General features: G+C 43.1%; 1 protein-coding gene across 4 annotated transcripts in view; it reads right to left on the reverse strand.

Annotated features, from left to right (window-relative positions):
• ADIPOR2 (adiponectin receptor 2) overlaps positions 1-13,825 on the reverse strand; it is a 44,710-nt gene extending 30,885 nt beyond the window's left edge. Inside the window, exon 1 of one of the 4 annotated variants that reach the window (XM_075428617.1) lies at positions 13,737-13,825. The gene's annotated coding sequence lies outside the window, so the exon portion shown is untranslated. Of the gene's footprint in view, positions 1-4,143; positions 4,167-8,110; positions 8,134-13,428; positions 13,452-13,736 lie in introns of those variants that run through there. The other 3 variants (XM_075428621.1, XM_075428620.1, XM_075428618.1) reach the window with 3 other exon arrangements.
• Between the last annotated feature and the right edge of the window lie 882 nt (positions 13,826-14,707).

Genomic DNA, 14,707 nt, shown 5'->3' on the forward strand with positions numbered 1-14,707 from the left:
TTATAAAAATACCTTATTACAAAACAGGAATAAAACCATTTTTTCATACAAAATACAAAAAGTTGAAGTTAGACATCCAGGTTGCCTGTATCACGGATAGAATACAGCATTGACTGAAATAATAAAATTCATAAAAGAAAACACAAGACTATTGTGCAGAGCACTTACACTAACTAATCATGGCTATATATCACAATAAAGTGCTACTGGCTACCCTCAGACCTGCACAGATCACCACAAGCCAAGTGAAGAGAGCAAAGAGAGGATGCCTCCAGGATCCTTTACTTGGTCCTTCTCAGGAGCCTGGAGCCATAGGAGGGACCAGTGAAGAAAGACAGAGGTATGAAAGCATGTTGGGAAACAAAAAAAAACCACTCAAGTGAATGCTGGAGGGAAGAAGAAGAAACAGGCAACATCGACATCGTATTCCTCCCAATGAGGGACTCCTGAGGCTGACAATTTCCCATTATTCTCTGCAGCAGTCCCATGTTCCTGACTTAAAGACCCCGAGCAGCAGTGGAAGGGTGTAAGTAACTCCAGGAGACGGGACAGAAACCAAAAAGTGTGTGCATTTTACAATTATAGCTGCGTTTGGCAACATTTTCCAGTATGTAAGTATTTTAACACAATATTCTTCTTTTTCATTAAGAGTTAAACCTAGGCTAATGATTCTTGAGTCAGACTGTTCAGATTTCCCAGTATGTAAATATTTTAACACAATATTCTTTTTTCATTAAGAGTTAAACCTAGGCTAATGATTCTTGAGTCAGACTGTTCAGATTTCCATTACACTAACAATAAAATCTTGGCTTTACCTGCGTACTATTTGTATATACACACAGACACTCACACAAGGGGTGCTTCCTCTCTGCCCATAAACCAGAATATAACAACATGGATGGAGTCCTGCATTCCTCCCCCCATTTTGCAACTCTGAAGAGCGTTGTTAGTCTTCAAAGTGTTACAGGAAAATTTCAATATAATAACAAAGTCTAAAAGAGCCCTAGGAAAAGCAACCAAATAAGCCACCTGAACGTGTAATACATTCTTTCCCCAGAGGGAACTTTTTGTGCCAGGGTGATCTGGCCAATGTTGTTTTGTACCAAAGGGCCTTTCATACATGTATATATGCTCCTAGCACAGCACCTAAACATAAAAAACAATGAGCTAAGCAGTCACTGTCTTATCTGCGCTCTCTGTTTGCAGAAAGGGGTTCTAGACATCATAGAGACGCTCAATTTCTTTAAGAAACCCTATGAACAGGAAGGAAGCATGGCCAAGTCGATAAGCATCCACGCCCTTAAGAGTAGGAAGGGTAGGAATTTGGGTTGATTTCCTGGACAAGGGCCCAGACAGCAGGAACGCCAGCAGAGAGCAAGAACTGGGTCAGCAAACATAGTTATTTGTCCTAGTTTTCACATACTCGCTGAAGGTACTCTCACCCTGGCCCATCTGCGTCTGTAAGGGGTGTTAATACACGTACAACTATTCAGATAAACCATTCTGGAAAGAACACAGGACCGGCGCCATGCGCTCCCGGGCCGAGAGCGAGTCCCCACTGCTGCTGGCCCCCCCCCCCCCCCCCCCCACCCAGCGTGACGTCACACGGTATGGAATACCGGGCTCTGTCTGGCCAAACCCAGGACAACACCTTATGCTGACACAACACCTACTGTCAATGGAGTTAGCAAATAAGGGATCTCATTCTAGTGTGAGTTTGTTCTCTTTCTGTAAAAAAATAAGCTATCTAGTATAATTTTGATAGAAAGACTACCTACCACGTCAGTGGCTGTGACTGAGAGGCAACACAGCTCTTCAGATTCATCTGACACGCACAGACACACAGCCATCGCCAGTACTGAGAAAACGCAGGCCAAGCTTCTCGGTAGAGACCGAGTGCTCCACGTTGGAGCCAACCACTAACCTGCATGCCAAAGATGTACTTGGAAACCTAGCCAAGAACTCTATACAGGGGTCTGATGGAAACAGAACATTAACACTGCCTTATCCACTTCTAAAATCCCCAGGTACGCTCTTATGAAAAGCATGAAAGGTTCTTCCAGTATTGACAGCACAGGAGCGGCATGTATGCTGTCAGAAAAAAAGTAGACACCAACAGATTTGTAGGTCCTAAGAAATGTCAGTAATCATTGTTTTGAATTCAGTAGGTCAGAACAGAGGTAAAATCTTGGAAGGCAGCTGACCTGCCCAGACAACCAGGCAAGCCCTGACCTCTGTACACAAGCAAGCAGCTGTAGTTAAGGAAACAAGAGTATGAAGTGACACAAGCCTTGCATTTTTGAAATGCAAAACCTGATACCTATTTTTATCATGTGCTAGTTAATCAGTCATAGTTCAGATGTTTGACATCACATTTTACACATTTACTAAATGATTTGAGAAAGCATTTGCTTTGCAATAGCAAAGAAAGTTTTATTTAGAACCAGAGATGACCACTGAAAATTGCAGTAAGATTTCAACACAGCACAAGGTTTCCCAATCTTCATGTCTACAACAACAGCACCACCACCAAAAACAAAAATAAAAAGTGAAAATACCAAGCATGGCCTGTCAGCCAAGGTAAGGTCACAGACTTAGCAGATGGTGACCTCAAACACAACAAGAAGTTGTTCTTGACACAGCAAACAGGTAAACCTTGAACTCCTTGCTACAGGATGGGGGAAACCAGACAAACACACCGAATAAATCCATCAAAGGATGTTACGCACATGAAGCCACCTCTATCTCTAGAAGCCCCTAAATAGCACTGCATGTCTATCATATTGCTTGCATAGTCACGCTTAGAAGCTACTTTCTCCCTTACTAAAACCTCAGAGTCCTCTCTTAGGAAGGACAGCAAGAGGCCTAATGAATCAAAACAAAACAGGGAAGAAGTCAAATGATTATGAGACAGAAAATTAAGAACCCCACTGAAGAAACAATGAAGGCTGAAATCGAAAATCTCTCAGGAACGCCCAGTAAAGCACCATAACAATGCCAATAACTCCCCAAAGGCATCCAAGAAGCCAGCAGGCACTACCCTGAGATGCTCTGGCCAGTGACTTCTATAAGAGAATCAGGGATCAGAAAAACCCTACAGCTGCCAGAATCTCATTTGCCAAGTTTATTCTTCTCCCCTGAATGGCCAGCTTGGCTGGGACTGGTAGGTGATCCTGCAACTTGGCTGCGCTTCAGACTCCCAGTGTATAAATAGAAAGGTTAGGGACAAAGCACAGTCCAAGCCTCAGTAAGAGGTGCTGTAAGCTGGCACCTTTGGCATACACCTCAGGGTTTCATCCTGCAGCAGGGTGACACATCAATTGAACTGTACCACGAACACACCCGTAGCACCACTCTCACACTACCCACCAACCTCTCCCCAGTGAAACACAGATCTGCTGAGCAAAAGCCAGCCCAAAGCTTCTCGGTCTCTCCACTTCAGGCAGGAGGTCTTGTCACTTTGTGCGTGAGTGGGACACATGGTCAAGAAAACCGAGGAAGAGGAGCACGAGAATATAAAGATGCTTCTGTGGCATGGCCTGGATGCAGACTAGATGGGTATCTTGCAGCCTACTTGGGTTACACACAAGAGGGTGATCAGAGCGTCCCATGGGGCAGAAGCCTAAGCAGCAGCTCTGCAATGAAGGTATGATCCTGAGCTGGAGGGACTTCTAGTTTGACCCAGCCTGGTTTATGCTATAGCTATCATGGAATTTCAAGTTTCATCAGAACAACTCACCTTTTTCCAGAAACTCAAGGAAGTCAAAAGATTCAGTGTGCCCAGTTACATACAGAGTAGATAAAATCTGTCAACCACTGACTATGATTTTTACCTTCTTTCATGAACAGTGTTTAAACAGCAATTTGACATCATTGATTTCATCACCAAAGTCAGAACAGTAGGAGCAAAAGTTTAAGAAAAACACTTTAAAAAAAACCCAAAAAAAACCACAATAGCAACCCCACCAAAAACAAACACAACACAAACCCGAAAACAAACAAACAGAAAAAAACACCCAAAAACCCAACCCTACCCAATACCTGATGCACTGCTACAATTTCCCTCCTGAAGGGGAAAGGAATGACTGGTTCAAGTCCTGTCTCTGACTGGTTTATACTCTCATGCATGTACCTAGCACTCACCTCACCTATCAACTCCAGTTTGGAAGCCAAGCTTGTCACATTAAGTGTCACCTCATTTCAGAAACACACAAATTTCTGGTAAGCTTCAGTCCTGAGAAATACAACCTAGAACAATGAAACAAACAGATCTTGTACCTCCCCTGTGGAGTAACACACAGCAGTTATCTTCACCACTAAAATACATTTCCCCAAAACACCCAGTATTCCTAATCTCTAATTTCTCACTGCTCTCTGACAACTAGCTGTGCTACCTGTGAGGAAGCACAGATCAACTTCTCTCACCTCAAACTTGTCACTGGTTCTTGACATTTGTATTCAAGCTTGGGAAGGTTAAAGTCCAAGAAAGATGTGAAATCAACATGAAGGCTGTTTCTGCAAGTTAGCTTAAAACTAGGTAATAAAATTACACAGATGGAAAAAAAAAATCCTTGGAGTATGCATGCTATACAGCAGCTATTAAACATTTACAGTGGATGCCAAAATGCACGCATTCCATTTAAATTAGAATCCTTTGATTTTTGTAGGCTTACTCACCAAGATAGCAACTTTGACTTTAATAAAACTCCTCATAGTTACAGCTAAATTGTATAAAGATGCATCAGCACAAAACCAAGAACGAAATTTTTTAACTACCTCAAGTACAGTATTCTCCATAAAATGTTCAACATAACTCCAGATACCACATTTTATTCAAACTCTGCCAAACAAATCTCTGCCTCAGTATTTGCTAAAACTGATTTATTACTTCCAATACATTAATTCACGTGTTAATCTGGCTCAGGTCACTTAAAGTTAGTCAGAAAGGACTTCTGTCAAGCTATGTACAAATGTTGCTTTTGGTCCACATGGGAGTTTGAAATCAGAGCTTGGGAGAGATCCTCTACGACATAAATATTACAACATGAAAACAGCAAGGAACGCAGAATACTTTTCCTGTAATCCATTTCCATTTTCTCTGCTTCACTTCATGGCATGCTGTTAGAGCCTAAAAATTTCACTAAATGAAAGCTGAGTTTATCTCAGGATCTTGTGACACTGGAGTTGTAAAGCATACAGCACTCACATGCCAGCTTCAAACTGACATTCATTGCACTCCATTGGAGGAGGGAAGGTTTATGAGTTACACAACTCACTTCATCCACACAGCATGTAGTACACACGACAAAGTCCGGCTCAAACACTACACGTTACATTACTTTCAATAAGTGCTGGTAATATTTCTATATCTAGCGGTTTAAATTCTTCAATTTGTACAGCTTATTCAGTATTTCCAACAGAAAGCAGAATTGGTTTTCACTAACAGACCACTTGCCTCCTAGTATGACCGATTCTCTGTACTACTTACCAGATGATCCAAGATTTTCAGCACAACCAAATCAAAAGCTCAAAGACGAATAAAGACGGTTGGACAATCACTGGAGAAGCAGTTTTAGCATACACATTCTGCACGTTTGCTTAGCGACTGGATCACCATCGGCACAATATGCTGAGACAGGTCTATTACCTGTCACACCCCCCGAAGAATCAGTCTCCAACGCAAGCAGAAGTAATGCATACATTCTACACCTTTCCTTTTTATGTCTGCCTAGTAATTAATTTTAAGTGCCAGTAATTCTCAATTACTCCATCATTAGTATGACTAAATGTCATTCTACAATAGGAATTATGCAACTATGCTTTGGTCAACCCCAAATACCACCACTGTTACCTGTGACTTTGAATGCTGTAACAAATAATATGCTTATAAATTATTCATTTATTACGAAGACATAACTTGATTACTGCCCAATTCAGGAGTCCCTTTGGCTTGAAATAAGAAAGCATCCAAATATTCTGTTACCTCAGAAATGGATCTCCAAGAAGCAAGCACTGAGTTTTCAGAGTTTCAATCTCTACACAGGACAAAGCCTCTCAAAAGGTAGTAGTACCACCTGAAATCTTACAAGAACCACCAGACACATCATACTTACTGCTAAAAGAACAGGAATGTGGAATTGTACCTTTTCATGGATGACCTTAGACTGCACAAAACATTCACGTGAGTCTTGCAAGCAGACAAGCCCTCAGGCACTTACATAGTTATGAACTACTGAAACAGAGCCAAGACTGAGTTTTCAAAGGAAAACAGTCATGGGTTCTGTGATCATGCTTTGTTTTTCACAATGACTTTACTGTGATGTGTAACAAGGGGGTATTTGAACTGGTTAACTAACACAGAAAAAGTCAGCTGGGAAGGGCCTACATGGAAGAATTAAAAACTACTGTCCTTCCGAGAGCATTCTGTACCGCTTTTCCGAGAGCGCGTTAAGACTCTGCTGCTTAAAACCCAAAGCGGACCTAGGTTACCCACAGGTATGCAGAGCCGTACTGTTACATCAGCTCTGACCTTATCTGAGTGTTTGAGAATTTTCAGTATCATCTTGGACAGTCTGGTGTGATCTCCCTTTCCCTACGCTGACCCGTACACTGGAGTCCTTCCAAATCAGTTGACATAACTGGCATTTTCAACAGCATCACGCGCTAGTTAGATGTTTGGGACAGAAGCATTTCTGCAAGCGCTGTGAAACTTGGTCAGCCTCTCTCGCTCTTTATCAAGGACCAGCTTAACTTGAAATTCTGAGTTTGCTTTCATGGCAGAAGACAGGAAAGTCTTCTTATATCCCACCTTTAAACTCCAAAGTGTAGGATCAAGGCCAAATTAGAACAATTTTACAGATACAGTAGCTAATATCAATACACATCATTTCAATTATTTTCGCAACAAGTCACCACCTACTGAATCAAACATTGGATTTTAGTAACCCAGAAAGTTTTAATGTTTTATTACTGATCTTCCTTCTCTACAGCCTTAGTTGATACAAGAATGCCAAAACACCTATGAAAAAGCCTAACAAAAAGAAAAGGAGGCTTTGGCAAATTACACTCTATGTTTCTGGAGGATGACCTACAAAGAGAACAAAAAAAACAACACAAAAGAACTATTCCTTTATATCCTTCATAGGAGTGAAATGAATAATTCATAATTACCAGATGGCCAGAGAAAATTAGTATTCTTCTACCAAAAACATATTTGAAAAATTGCCCCTTAAGAAATATCTTACAAATTAAGTCTAAGCTACCTAGCAACTTCCTTCACTGCATTAGCAAAGCTCACAAGAAGGAAAGGATTTTTACAACACTTCCATTATCAAACTATTTTTGTAATGCTGCAGAATTCATATGGTTGCAAATTATTAAAAAGTCACACAGCAGGAAGTCAAAGAGCGGTTGCACTTAACGATGGGCATTAAGATCATCAGGACACAAGCCTTTCTTCATTATCCTCCTCTCAGCTTGGACTATATAAAGGTCAGAAAACCACTAAATAAAGCTTTTGTTGACTTTGTTATGCTTTCCTCAAGTCTCAGGACACCCACCTCAGAAAAAAATCCATTTTGTTCCTCACTGAAAGTACAGCAGGCAGAAAGCCAATAGTTGGCACTTTGTCACATAGCTACTTTAATAAGAATTATGAATAGGCTCTTCCTTCTATTTCTAGTCATGTTCCATTAAAACAAAAAACGATTTGCCTAAAAGATTAATCTTGAGAACAGCAGAATATTGCTGTTATCAGCCATGCAATGCTATATGCTGTTCTATGGAATACACAGACGCATAAATAATTGCTTAAACTAAGGCAATTTGCAAAGCACTGCTCCTCACAAGCAAATTGGTTGTATCATCCCATAATGTCAGAAAGCACCGTATTCTACCACCACTAACTTATCTCCACAGCACTAGCACTTCTCTAAGTAATACATGCCCACAAATTCCATCAGCCAAGGAGATCAAGACATAAATTAAAGCATTAGGAAGAAAAACAGCAAAAAGGACATCCTTCAGTTTACACCAGGGAATGGCAACAACTAAATCTCAGGAACAGCCCACTAGGAAATGCAGCGCAGTATTCTTCGTAACAAAAGCATACCTGAACTGTCAGCTGAGAAGCTGAAATGCATGTTCAGTGGCTCTTCATCTCAAGTCCTACTAGCCATTCACTTCCTTCTCCCAAATGCTAAAATTCCTTTCCCTGCAGGTAAAAGCTTGCCAACACTCTCAGAACTGAGAGTACAGATAGCCTCAGCTACACTTAACCTTTGCATTGCTTGGCTTCGCAAAACAGCTCCCACTGCAGACTGGGAGACACAGATGGAAGTATTTCTAGTACAAGCAGGAGTTAAAGATTAGCTAAAGGAATTTTACTATTAGCTAAAGGAATTATACCATTCAGATTAAATCTAAGAAGCCAGAGGTGGTATTTGTTCCCAGCAGGCAGCTTCTACTACCTGAATTCAATTATTCCATTTCCCTCAGAAGTTCTGCATTTTACAAAAACTCAGAGATAATATATAGACACACTGGCTTGAAGTCTTTACAACAGTAACAGATCCCAAAACCTAGTATCACTCACAAAGTAATGTGCACAAGAAATTAAAAGAGCACCAGTAAGTGCCTTTATTGAAGTCTGCAGAATTACATGAAAAAAATGTTTCATATAGCAAGAAGGTCCATGGTACGTTCCCTCCAGAACAGCCTGTTTATTCAAGTATCCATAAACATCCGATTTACTAAAACACACTTATGAAAACATTGTTGAGAAAATCACACTAGCCAAGCAATAAACATATCCAGCAGGAAGGAGCTAAAACAGGAACCTGTCCAGAATGCTGTCATTAGAACAGAGAGAAGCCCACTAAAGGTTCCTACCAGCAAAGCAACCCTTGTCTAAGAGCTGTAGGACACCTGCTTAACACATCCAGTGACTCCCTAGCGAAATCTGTAGCATAGAAATTGTCATCCTCTAGACCTAAACGGAGCAGCACAATTGAACTTGGCTTCAAACAAGGAACGGCAGTCTCTGCAATCCTCTAAGCAGATCAAACCAAACAGGCTGGGGAAAAGAGCATTTAATTTGGTTGAGAAGGAGGAAAATTGGATGAACGGATACGAAAAATGGCTTTGGTGTATGTCCTAGTTGCTGGCTGCCGGATCAAACCATGACAGTGTACTTATAAATCAGCCTAGCCACACCTCACCTTTGAATAGAGGCAGATGATCATAGCTACTTTTAGAAAAGCAACAACTCACATTGGCAAAGACAGCTAGACTTTTACATTACCTACTCCAATGCAGGCAACGTTGTAATGTTATGACATCTACATCACGTGTAAGTACAGTTTTCAGCATCAGATGAAGAAACATGAATGCTAACCACTTTGAGATAAAATACTGCCAGAAAGCAGACAACGAGACAGGGCAAAAAAAGGAATTAGCCTCTTCTGCAGCAGGTCCCAGCAGAGGTTTGCAATGTACTTAGATCCGCTGGCAGAACACTGCAATACTGATTTTAAGTATTCAGACTTGACTTTCAACCCATTCTGCAAGCAAATTGTCTACTCTCTCGCTTACTGCTGTCTAAAGATACCTTAGAGCCAATGATCACAGCTCTGCCTGTTCCAACACTTTGTTCCTGTGAACAGTGCCTGACTATTTTCTGTTCTTACACGGGCTTAATTAGTCCTGCTCAGAGAGAGCTACAGCAGCTGGCACAGCCCGGCAGACTCCATTGCATTCTCACAGCTACTGAAATCTATCTGAACCATGCTGCAAATTTCTCTACACTGACAATTACATTTCCTGTTAACCTTATATCTACCTATGCATTTGAAGACACCTTTCTGCAAGCAATTTAACCACAAGGCAGCCCTGAGAAGCCCTGAAACATTCACTGACACATATACAGTTCACAGAAGGCCAAACAATCCTGCACGGCCAAAAAAAGACTCTCTCCTCCACTGACAGAGCAGCAGAGATCTGTAACTCTAAAATACAAGTGTAATCATGGCTACACACAACAACAAATACAACTACCATCTAATTTTCTTTTATATCCATCATCCCTACAACACAGTTCATCTGCTCAAGACACCATTAAGTTACAAAAAAACAAAACAAAACCCAGACAATAATTTTCTTCTTACCCTGGCCATAACTCAGATACCATTTAACAAAAAAAAACAAAAAAAAAAAACAAAAAAAAAAAAAAAACAAAAAAAAAAAACACCACCAAAAACACAACAGTGAAGGAGAAAGATATTTCCAAGAGGTTCTGAAAATTCAAAATAACTTCTAATTTACAATCATGTTAAATCAGAGGGCAAATTGGTATTCAACATACAATATTTCCTCTTCAAAAATCTAAGCACCTTAATTTTGCCAACACCTCCTTGCTTCAAGTTCTTTGCTACTTCTTAAATCAAGCAGCAGTATAAGCTGTGGCACCTCCTTTCTTGAGAGAACCTGCCTGCTTATCACCACACCAGCTGCCACATCGCAGTGTGGTGAGCAGTCTTCTGTATACAAAATGATTGTCACTGTGCCCTGAAAGGAAACCTTGAGGTCCATCTTCAAACTGGACTAAGATTTTATTTTTATGTCAAACCATTGAGACAAATTTCCCAGAAAACATATGTAATCAATGGGCATGTTAAACTCCAGTTCAGTCTTACAGCTGCCTGATGACAGAAGTCTGAATCTCTCACTCCTAGCTACTGCCACGCAGAAGGCAGGAGGTCGTTCTTTCCAAAGCACTGCAACGGGAACTACGTGGAAACAACTCACCTCTTGCTTCTTACTAGTTTACTTACTGATCCGCAGCACCTTACTTCAAAAGTAAAACGTTCTGCTAGTAGGAGCATATTCAAATAAAAAAGTTAAAAATGTTTTCAGAAATAGATTCTCTGAAGAAGCAGAACTAGTTCCTTGTTTGTCTCTATAGTCTTAATTTTTGAAAAGCCGTTTATTGAACTTGTCTTGACAAAAGTATTGTTTTAAAAAGCAAAGGCAGCCAGTCACCACGTTAAGAACAACCAGCTGAAATACAGGGTCTTGCAGAAAGGATAAGGCATTTAAAACAAGTTTTAATAGAGAATGGCATAGTTTAAAATATAGTCTTCCCCACATTGTCCCAAATACCTTTTCATAATCACTACCATTATCTTGTTTAACATCTTTTCAAATCTACCAACGCTGTCTGCCAGAAAAATCACTGAATGACTCACAGACACTTTCAAATCAAATACTCCAAACTGCTATTTCCATTTCAGAACCACTTCTATTTAAGCATTTGAACTCCCGATGGCCCAACAGTAAAATGGCCTACTGAAGTTTCCTTATCAAGATTTTCTTCATGCACAGACAGCAACTCCACTGACGAAAGCAAGCCTTATTTCCTGCAAAATTTTTAGTGCCTAATATTGAATATCTTTTGTACACGAATGCTTGACACAGCTCCTTAAACATACACCTGAAGATGTAAGCTAACAGCAGAGATCCAAGCATCAAAATCACTGGCATCACAGGCCCTGCCAGTTCCCATTAATTTTCCTTCATGACACATCAACAGAAACTCTTGCCTGGAGCGAGCACGGGCTTTTCAAACTCCAGCCTTTTTATCCTGTAACCTGGAGTCAGGCTTCAAGTCTGAATCTCACTCACAACTGCCAAAACTACACTCGCCAGTCACTTCAGCCAACTAGTAGTAATGCCACCAGTTCAACAGCACTGATACAACTCCATGGGTGCAAAGACTGTGGCAGGGCAGGAAGCGGGAACCCTTTGTTTGTGTCTGACTCTCTTGAACACCTGACACAATTTAAGCTCCTACACCCATCACATTTTATACATATATAATAGATAAGAATCTGTTGAAGGAATTTTCACCTTGAAAGGTTTTGCTTAAGAAATATGCCAAAAAACACACTCTTCTCCTTCACATCAGATTATTTTTTTGTCTCTTGATTTATACTCAGAAAGCATCATTTTGAAAACCTGGACTGAGTTGGGATGCAGCTTTTCAATCCTCCACCGCTGATTCCAATTCAGTTTTCCACATTAGCAACCATTCTCCACGGTTTTCGCCATGAAGCTGCCAACAACCTTATCCATAGGCTTATTTAACCGTATTTAGTTGTCAGCTCAGACAAGGGAGTCACTTCCACATTTTATCGACTAATCTTACACTCCCAACACAACAATGAACTTCTTCCAGGTTGCCTACTAACATGCACCCACAGTCTTCACAAATGTCACAGTACAGATGAGTTTACACATAATAAGGAATCCCCACAATGTAAGAGCCACAGCACGAAAACTTCATAACTGGAACTGGCTACTACCCCTACAACAAAAAACGAAAAACAAACACAAACTACGATTGCTTCCTTTCTAGTATAAACAATATTAGCTCACAGCTGAAGCTAGCAATGAAAACAGGCTGTGTTTTATGACCGCGCTGCGCCCGTAATTTGACAGCACAGCACCTACTTCTGTTGATCATAAATGTATTTTCCTCCGCTACAACAGCTACCACCAAATGTGAAGCAGTGTCATTAAGGTTCTGCAGAAAGCAAACACCTTGCTACTGAAATACTATTACAAGTCCTTTGAAAGCCGAGGATTTTTACAACGGTACTGAGAAGGAGGACTGTGCAGTACACAGCTCTTCACTGACTTTACAACAGATCTGTGAAGACCACAGCCAGGGCGGAACCAGGAGTTCAATAGTCCCTGACACTGACTGCAGCAAGGGAGCGAAAACAAAGAGTTTAAATTACACTTTAAGACCTCGACTCTTGAAAACCAGATTATGTCCAGAAAAGTTTGCCCAGAGGACCTGGCCAATTTTATAAAACCCGATCCATTTTAAAAAATACACAACACAGTTGCGATACACAAGACAATTCAACTGCCTGAAGAGCTCCAACGCTGCACTAAGAACAAAATGCATCTTTAAATAAGGAGAAATATCTAAAAGCTTTTCTGCTACGTGACAGGTGCATACAATAGTTTACATACACAAAGCGACAAAGCCTGTACGTCAAAACAGTTACAATTTAAATATTAATGGTTTTCTTAAATGCCAATACAGACATCTACTAAAGCCACTAAATCAACTGACTTGTAAGGCAAAGGCAGACACAAAAAGAAACCAGCCCTGCATGCAAAGCTCAGTAAGAACAACAGCTGTCGCATCTTCTTGGTCTAGCTCCAGTCAGCTACCACACATTTCGACATCTTTTGTCGCTCATCCTAAGCGAACAAGAGACAAGTACCTGAGTTTCTCACGAAAAAGATTAAAAAAAAAAACCAAACACAACCACAAAACTTTAAAAAAAGTTTACTCAGCTGTCACTTGGAAACACCCAAACTGTGGTTACGCTGGCGTCGAACATTCACGTTACCCACCCGCCGTGTTTGCGGACGCGCGGCCACAAACGCAGAGCAGGCCGCTTCCCGCGCTCCGGGCCCGCTCCTGGCCCGAGGCCTCCTCCGGCCGAGCGCTCCCCGGGCTCCTTCGCGCCCCTGCCCCCGCCCGCAGGCCGGCTCCCCGCCGCGCCCACCAAGCCCCGCCCGGGACGAGGGGAGCGCCCGCCGCCGGCCTTCCCCCCGCGCCCCCCGCCCCGCCGCCGTCCCCGGGGAGCGGCGGGAAGGCAGCCGGCGCCCCTCGGCACCCCCTCCGGCGGGGGGCGCGGGGCCCCCGGGCGGGCACTCACCTGGCAACGGCCGGCGCCCGCGAGGTGCTGCCCGCCGCCCCGCGCCGCCCCCCCTCCTGCGGCAACCGCTGCCGCCGCCGCCTGCCGGCCTGCTCGCCTCCTCCGGGCCCTAGCGCGTCATCATCGCACGAGGCCGCCGCCGCCAATGCGGGGCGCCCGGCCGCGCCTGCGCGCCAGAAGGAAGAGCGGGGGCGGGGGGGTGTGCTCGGGTGCGTCTCGGGGGATGTAGTCAGGAAGGGGCTGCCGCGGGCGGGGGGAAGGAGGGGCCGGCTCTGATTGGCTGAGGGCAGCGAGGGGCGTTTGCGCGGGCTTTTGTTCTCTGCGGGCGCCTGCGTGGGGTGGTGGGGGTTGGAGTTCCTCAGGAAGGTCTGGGCCTGTCGGCGCCTCCGCTCTGCTCCACCTCGGGGCGGGGGCTTCGCCCAGCTTCTCCTGGCTTCTCCAAGCGTGCCCTTGGGGACAACGGTGGAGACCCCGCGCCTGCGTGGTGTGCGGTGAGACTAGGCAAAACGCTGCGGAGACACTGTCCTGTTGGAGGGCAGCCTTGAGTTGCCAAGGAGAACAGCCGGCTGGCCTGGGAGGGTTCGCCTGGCAGTCAGTTGTGTGGCTCTACGCACTGCAGCGCTTCGCCGAGCCACGCTCCAGTACGCTTGTACCCACACCCGGAAACTTTAGCTCAAGCGCTTGTAAGCGAGATAGTTAATGGAAGCAAAAACATCCCTATAAATTAGTACTTGAAACGTTCTGATCCCTAATACCCACGAGTATGGAATACGTATTTCCCACTCCTTAAAACCATGTTTATAAAAAGACGATTCCCAGTGGTCTCCTTTAAAATATGACCCACCACACACGTTCACTGAAGTCTACCACTGTGCAGGGAGCGAGGCGGTTACCGGCCATCGCAGTTGCACTATTTCACGCATTCAGATGCGTTTCTGACCGCCACCGGGCCGCAGCGCAGGGAGCAGCAG

This window comes from Opisthocomus hoazin, chromosome 8, assembly GCF_030867145.1.
Source record: "Opisthocomus hoazin isolate bOpiHoa1 chromosome 8, bOpiHoa1.hap1, whole genome shotgun sequence".
In the NCBI taxonomy this organism is placed as follows: Eukaryota; Metazoa; Chordata; class Aves; order Opisthocomiformes; family Opisthocomidae; genus Opisthocomus; species Opisthocomus hoazin.